The sequence below is a fragment of the Pinus tabuliformis genome, chromosome 7 (genome assembly GCF_031772625.1).
Source record: "Pinus tabuliformis cultivar Carrire ecotype Pingquan chromosome 7, CPIR1, whole genome shotgun sequence".
Classification (NCBI taxonomy): Eukaryota; Viridiplantae; Streptophyta; class Pinopsida; order Pinales; family Pinaceae; genus Pinus; species Pinus tabuliformis.
This window is the reverse complement of record NC_142293.1, coordinates 772,833,812-772,842,463: the sequence shown is the minus strand read 5'-3', so window position 1 is coordinate 772,842,463 and position 8,652 is coordinate 772,833,812. Positions and strand designations below refer to the sequence as shown.

Below are 8,652 nucleotides of genomic sequence, written 5' to 3'. Positions count from 1 at the left end.
AAAGCTCAGTGGAAGATGCCCCTTGGAATGATGGACAAACATGGTTGTAACCATACTAGGCTGTAGAGTGAGCTTGGCATATTCATATTATTTTCATCCTCAACATCGAGGATTGTGTAAAGCTCAGTGGAAGATGCCCCTTAGAATAGTTTTGATGCCCCCAAAATGACTTCCATTCTCAACCCCTCCCCATGACATTTGAACTTAAGACCTCGTAACAACTAAACCCCATACAAACCAACTACCCTACAACTTATCATGGATCAACCACAACAATACTTATTATAATAATTTAAAACCAATATTTCATATTACTTTTCCATATTCATCTCATTTACAAACCCCTCAACCCCATCCCATTATTATTACAATAAACACAATAATATATCACCGAGGAAAAAGTTCAAATTTGCGAAAACAAAAAACTCACAACAACCTCTGGTCCCAACATGACAACATGAATGAAGTAGGCCTCTCATGTTGGAGATGATTTAGGGGTTATTCCATGGCCTTATCTCCCTTTGAAACCCCCCAACCATCCCTGTAATAATTTATTATATTATCTTTAACGATGCTACTTTTACTCTCAATCTTTAACAGCTACCGGCCTTCCCTCTTCAAAACCCTTATATAGAGTGTTTTCTCTCCATCGACCTCAAAAACCCTTATATAGAGTGTTTTCTCTCCGTCAACCTCTTTGCCCTTTGCCTTCGAAGCATTTTTTCACAGTTAAATCCTTTGTCCAAAATCCTCGGGGTTTCGCATTCGTGTCTGATATTGGGCGAGTTTCTGGCATATTTCGGATCCATCGATTTCATTCGAGCCCTCCCTCTGTGCACTATCTGGTATTGGGATGGCTGGAACTCAGGAGGATCCTGTTCTTACATGGGTAGTAGATGACGATTCGAGAGAGAACGAGGATGATGCCAGAAAGGAAGAGGACACTGGAGCTCAGGTTGCACCCATTGTTAAGCTTGAGGAGGTTACTGTCACCACGGGCGAAGAAGAGGAGGATGTCCTTCTTGACATGTAAATTTCTTAATCCATGGCTATTTCATGATTTTGTTTTGAAAGTTGTTTTCATGGCCTCTTCGGTGGCCCTTTTCCTGTGCACATAAATGGGACCTTGACTATAAGGAAGATGCATTTGGGCAGTTATTTACTTCTAATTTTTCTCCTTTTTAGTAAGATCTGTTTTTATCGGGTTCTCGATGTTTTGTTCGCCTGTTGATGATGATCGGAAACAAGATCCAAAGCCTAATTAATGAAAACAAGATCTTCCACAAACAGGCTACTGCACAATGTAAAACAACACGTGGAGCGACATTTGTCCCTAATCATGGGCTTATGTTGCTAGTGCAATGAAACCAACATCACCGATCCTTGCAAGAGCACATTCCATCCTTGAAATAATGAAAACGGTTTGCATCTCTCATGTAAATTTCTCGCATAGCAATCTTGGAGATGAGCTTGGTAACACTATGGCAGTTGCCACAGATGCGCAGGTTTTTTGTAATCCAAAGTGGGGTTCCAGGGTTGTGCTTATTAGCCCAAAAGCAAGGGCCAGCTTCTCACTATGAGTAGACAACATACTTTCCTTCACCTCCTCCTCCACATCATGTAGTACAAAATTTGTATCTGGAACATACCCCACTGCCTCCATCTTCCTTTCCAAAGTCTCCAGCATCTCATAAATTTCCTCTGATTGAGGGTGTGATCTGTCTCCCATGACAAATGCATGAACCATATTATTTACCTCAGTACAGCTGTAACCTGGAGTCTTTTTAACCGCTCTGTCCTTCATCATTGTTCTTACCCTTGCTACATCTTCCCATCTGCCAGCTGCAGCATAGATGTTTGCCAGCAGTACATAACATCCAGCATTTTTAGGTTCTAACTCGAAAAGTTGCTCTGCTGCATATTGCCACAGCTCAATATTGCAGTGAACTCTAAATGCTCCAAGCAAAGCACCCCACACACTCGCACCTGGTTCTAAAGGCATGGTTTTAATCAAGTCCCATGCCTCATGTAGATGCCCAGCTCGGCCAAGGAGATCAACCATGCATGCATAATGCACTACCCTGGGAACAATGCAATAATATTGAACCATAGAATTGAAATATTTTCTGCCCTCAAGCACCAGGCCTGAATGGCTGCATGCAGACAAAAGAGAAACAAAGGTGATGTGGTTTGGCAGTATGCCCGTCATCTGCATTTGGTGAAAAAGAGAAATTGCCTCCTCACCAAGACCATGCATTCCATAGGCAGCAATCATTGCACTCCATGATACCACATTTTTTTCACACATCTGGTCAAACAACTGGTGTGCAACCTCTAAAATGCCGCAGTTGGCATATGTGTCAATTAGGGCTGTGACTATAACAAGATTAGAGTTAAATCCACCTTTAATTATATAACCATGAATCAACTTACATTGTTTCTGCGATGCTAAATGCGCACATGCCAGGAGCACACTTACCAAAGTGACTGAGTTAGGTTTCACGTCTGCCAGTTGCATCTGATGAAATAGGGCTAAGGCATCAATATTGGGGAAATATACCAGCCTTAAGGCTCATTTTACCACAGTAATTCAAGAGCAGATTTGTAATCAATGACATGAGTGAGCAGTGAACTGATACAAGCACATTTACCACAGTAATCTAGGACAAATTGTTACCATGAATAGTATGTTATCAAGAGTGTAATCACCACAATTAGTCAGTGATGTAATGATGAATTTCCAGCAGTGAAAGGGCCAGAAGTTTGGTACATGACTGAGTTGAAGTAAACAGTTCTGAAGGGTAAAACGTTCTGACTTATGGGCCAAGTTCTGTTTTTTGAGAGACCAAGTTTATATCCGCATCAAGGCTTTATTTACTCCTGGCTGAGCGTACTCTTATTGAAGGGTCCAAATTTGAGTTTTCTCTTTGGTGTGAGGGACATATTACAGATTTGGAGGCTGCCTTGAAAACAAACAGGCCGTGATACCTCTGCCTGGGTGTGAGAGCTGATATCATCCTGTTACCTGTGCGTACATCTCCCTTATCAGTGCCAAACTATCTCAGATTTATTGGAGGAGTTCTGGACATGTTGTGGAAGAGAAAGACAGAGATTAGGAGGGTTTTCTTCCAATTTATACTCTGGAATTTTGCAAACAATATAAGACTGTCCACTGCCTTAAGAATTCATTGTGTATTTCAGGTTCTCTTTACCTCTTTTATTTTGTCTGTATGGCTGAATTAAATGTAAGGTCTGTGTCTTCTTAAATCTGATATCAGTCTCTTTCCTATCAGTTTTTATTGTAATTCTGGCCTAATATGTATATCAAAACAACATGTAGAATATCCTTTATTCAGAAAAGGGATCACTGCTACACCATAAGAAGAGCCACCATTCTATCAATATATTTCCCACTGATATGGACCAGGTTCCTCTTTGAGTCTTTCATTTCTGTGCACTGTACTCTTGCTCAATTAAGTACGTAATGTCACTATTCTGATGATATACATTTTTGAGTAATTTACATTGGGGTAAATGTGGTTTATATGGCTGTAATATCTTCATTTCAGCGAGTAAGTTGTGTTGGGTCCTGTGAAACATTGTACTTGAGCTGGAATGTGTTGACGAATATTAATTTGGTGCACTGAACTTGTTTAAAATGACTATGTGATGCTAATATTCTTGCTGATATACATTCTGGCCCAGAACTAATTTCTGTCGTCTCTTAAGGAGGCCACTTCATTAAAAAGGGGAATTTGTATGAGAACCAATTGGGTAGTCTCACATGCAACTACACTTAACTGGAGAATCACCTCCCATGCATTCATCTTAGCCTCCCCATAAGCTGAAATAGTAACTCCAATGGATATGGCCAACATATTGGCCTCGGGCTCACCTTTATAAGCTTCTTTCTTCAGGGAAACCACAATCAAATACACAGCAATGGGAATTAGAGCTTTCAGCATTTGAAATAATGATACTGAGAGGAAAACATAGGCAGAATTTGAAAACCAGAGACCCAAAGAATACACTTATCAATACTATGGGTTCAACGAGCTTGAAGACTCTTACAATAGCAACAGCCAGTGTTGAGTAGAAGCCCATGTGAATCATGGTGGGAATGATAACACTAAAGTTGTCAAGCAATGGCAACTCCAATGGATATGGCTAACATATTGGCCATGGCCTCACCTTTATAAGATTCTTTCTTCAGGGGAACTGCAATCGAATGCATATCAAATGGGCACAAGAGCTTTCAACATTTGAAATATCGATACTTTGAGAGACATGCACCAAGGGCTGCATCATTTAGGATTTGTACTCAGTTTAGGTGTCATATTCAAGGGGAAGTTGTTATGCTTTCCACCACTTCATAGATTGTTAGAGTGATGAAACAAAAGAGGCTCCCTCTTGAGGCTAGATTATGTCATTCACATCAGCTGTGTTTTTGATGTCCTAGCTCAGCCAGGTCTTGCCAAAACTCTGTTGAGGTTCAAAATTTATTATAAACTGAAATGTCTTCACAAGAATTGACCTCATAAAATGCCATAATCACAAGATATGCCATACATGGCTGTGATTATGGCTCGCAAGACCCTTAGACTTTGAACAATGAGGCTCACAACATCACTTACGATTATGCACTCTACAATTCTGTGACCAGCTGAATGTCAAGCAATTGAACCGTGATTTAAATCCTATTTTGTCAGCAATAAGTACTATACTTTGTCTTTATTTAGTGTAGAGAACCAAGCACTTATTCTGCTCATCTATAGAAGGGACAATGGTTGTTTGCCTATGAGGTATAAGGAAATCCTATCAGATGTTTTGTATTTTCGTATGGAATTGAATCATACTCCTGCACACTGTAACATTCATATATGTCAACCTGTAGAGGCTTTAATAACACCTGGTATTCTGGTTAGTGATTTTATTGGACCTCATGTGCATATCCTACATGCACAGGATGGACTATTCATATGTTACAGGGTATTATTCTTATTATTTAGGGTGCACATCTTTAGGTGCTCAAGAACGATTACTAAAACAGTCAGTTAATTCTGCATTTTAAAGGATGAAAAAGGAGGTTATAGGAGTCTAGTTTTGGTTCTCATCCACAATGTCACACTAGTCTGCCTGGGCATGGTTCTCATGGTTTAATAGTGACTTGAGGAGTCATAATACCACAGATCACTAAACACGAACAGCTAAGGTAGCCCAAGGACAATAGCCATCTTTACACATTAATTAACAGGTCTTGCATTAATTATCCTAGGGGGTTTTAATACTTCCAAATGCTTAAAAAACAGTTAACAGAGCATTCACATTACACATTCCAGCAATCTTTTCTATAAACCAACCAAATGCAGTCAGGAGAGCCCTCCTTTTAAACTATACAACCTTATTGTTAGTATGATCAACCTTATTTTAATATATAGTGTGACAAACCGTATGTGACAGGCAGGTGGAAAACTTTTCTCGCAATTGACTAAGTGACGTCCTGCGAGCCAGACTTGAGACGGAAACCCTCGTCAGAAGTATATGCTTGGCTCTTTTCCAAACAAATGAAGAGTCAATGAGGTTTTGTGTAATCACTTCTGGTATCGTATTGGGTTAACCCACCCCCTTTTTGATTCCAATAAGCAAAGGTGGTCACTATGGTAATCCGATTTCAATTTGTAGTTAGAAAATGAGGTCACAACTTTCCATATTTTTTGTTTTGTTTTGTCTTTTTACATCAAACAATAGTATATTTATTAGAACCATAGTCAACTAAACAAATAGGAAACAATTTATTTGACAGGTGGAAGAAGTGATAGGCTTAGAGCAATTGAATTGTAGGCCATGCTTCTTGACAAATTGATGAACAGATGTCTCCTTACTTGAGATTTAGGTTGGCACCATGGCACCATCCTGTCCATCATTATACACTAATCTTGTCATTACCTTCTTCACTGTGAATGACTGGCCTGTTCCCTGCAAATAGATCTGGGCATAGAGGAGCCAATCCAAGAACAGTAATCTCTAGCACAAGACAATATTAATGATCTAAATACCTAATCCTGAAGCTTGAGTTTGATTTTTCTCTACTGGTTCTGAATCTCTGATTGAGAATATCCCACTCGTCATTATCAAACCTTCTCCTTCATCATTGGCATCAGCTGCACTGCTAAGGTACTTTGGTTGGTTGTCATTGGACTTGAGAGCTTGAAGTTTCAAATGATTATAGTAACAGCCAGCCAGAAAAGCCAGTCCACACCCACTCAAGTTTATGACTGTAACCTTTTCATTTATTACAGACAGATTATGTTATGAGCAGCCAGTCCTTGACAAGACTAGCAACATTCATAGTCAAGGCTGAAGTCTTTCCTATCAGAAGAAACACTGCAAGATTAAGAGCCAAGGCACAAGCAGAAATGTCATGTAATCCAAATCAAAGGAAGAGACCCTGATTATCAGAAATGGGTATTCTACTAAGGCCCAGGGGGTGCTGAGAAAAACAAGGCAACAAGGAGCAACAAAGATGTGATGGGATTCAACTTAATCCCTTTTGATGTTCGTGGAATTTGTATGAGAACCAATTGGGTAGTCTCACATGCAACTGCACTTAACTGGAGAATCACCTCCCATGCATTCATCTTGGCCTCCCCATAAGCTGAAATAGTAACTCCAATGGATATGGCCAACATATTGGCCTCGGGCTCACCTTTATAAGCTTCTTTCTTCAGGGAAACCACAATCAAATACACAGCAATGGGAATTAGAGCTTTCAGCATTTGAAATAATGATACTGAGAGGAAAACATAGGCAGAATTTGAAAACCAGAGACCCAAATAATACACTTATCAATACTATGGGTTCAACAAGCTTGAAGACTCTTACAATAGCAACAGCCAGTGTTGAGTAGAAGCCCATGTGAATCATGGTGGGACTGATCACACTAAATTTGTCAAGCAATGGCAACTCCAATGGATATGGCTAACATATTAGCCATGGCCTCACCTTTATAAGATTCTTTCTTCAGGGGAACTGCAATCGAATGCATATCAAATGGGCACAAGAGCTTTCAACATTTGAAATATCGATACTTTGAGAGACATGCACCAAGGGCTGCATCATTTAGGATTTGTACTCAGTTTAGGTGTCATATTCAAGGGGAAGTTGTTATGCTTTCCACCACTTCATAGATTGTTAGAGTGATGAAACAAAAGAGGCTCCCTCTTGAGGCTAGATTATGTCATTCATATCAGCTGTGTTGTTGATGTCCTAGCTCAGCCAGGTCTTGCCAAAACTCTGTTGAGGTTCAAAATTTATTATAAACTGAAATGTCTTCACAAGAATTGACCTCATAAAATGCCATAATCACAGGATATGCCATACATGGCTGTGATTATGGCTCGCAAGACCCTTAGACTTTGAGCAATGACGCTCGCAACATCACTTATGATTATGCACTCTACAATTCTGTGACCAGCTGAATGTCAAGCAATTGAACCGCGATTTAAATCCTATTTTGTCAGCAATAAGTACTATACTTTGTCTTTATTTAGTGTAGAGAACCAAGCACTTATTCTGCTCATCTATAGAAGGGACAATGGTTGTTTGCCTATGAGGTATAAGGAAATCCTATCAGATGTTTTGTATTTTCGTATGGAATTGAATCATACTCCTGCACACTATAACATTCATATATATCAACCTGTAGAGGCTTTAATAACACTTGGTATTCTGGTTAGTGATTTTATTGGACCTCATGTGCATATCCTACATGCACATGATGGACTATTCATATGTTACAGGGTATTATTCTTATTATTTAGGGTGCACATCTTCAGGTGCTCAAGAATGATTACTAGAACAGTCAGTTAATTCTGCAATTTAAAGGATGAAAAAGGAGGTTATAGGAGTCTAGTTTTGGTTCTCATCCACAATGTCACACTAGTTTGCCTGGGCATGTTTCTCATGGTTTAATAGTGACTTGAGGAGTCATAATACCACATATCACTAAACACGAACAGCTAAGGTAGCCCAAGGACAATAGCCATCTTTACACATTAATTAACAGGTCTTACATTAATTATCCTATGGGGGTTTTAATACTTCCAAATGCTTAAAAAACAGTTAGCAGAGCATTCACATTACACATTCCAGCAATCTTTTCTATAAACCAACCAAATGCAGTCAGGAGAGCCCTCCTTTTAAACTATACAACCTTATTGTTAGTATGATCAACCTTATTTTAATATATAGTGTGACAAACCGTATGTGACAGGCAGGTGGAAAACTTTTCTCGCAATTGACTAAGCGACGTCCTGCGAGCCAGACTTGAGACGGAAACCCTCGTCAGAAGTATATGCTTGGCTCTTTTCCAAACAAATGAAGAGTCAATGAGGTTTTGTGTAATCACTTATGGTATCATATTGGGTTATTGTTAGAAGCGATAATTGGATTCGTATTCTCATCGAGTGAGTTGTTCTGCTTTCTCAATTTGAGAGGGTTTGTTTGGAGGGAAAAACGAAAGAGGACATACAAGAATAGTGAGGGGAAAGATGCAGAGGAAGAGGATTGAGAACATCGCCAGCAGGCAGGCTACATTTTCCAAACGTAGGTGGATTGCTGAAGAAAGCTTACGAGCTCTCGGTGCTCTGCACT

At 39.6% G+C, this 8,652-nt stretch overlaps 1 pseudogene; it reads right to left on the bottom strand.

The window, feature by feature from the left end:
• Positions 1–1,432: 1,432 nt before the first annotated feature.
• On the bottom strand, positions 1,433–2,518 carry LOC149249866 (putative pentatricopeptide repeat-containing protein At3g49142 pseudogene; annotated as a pseudogene).
• Between the last annotated feature and the right edge of the window lie 6,134 nt (positions 2,519–8,652).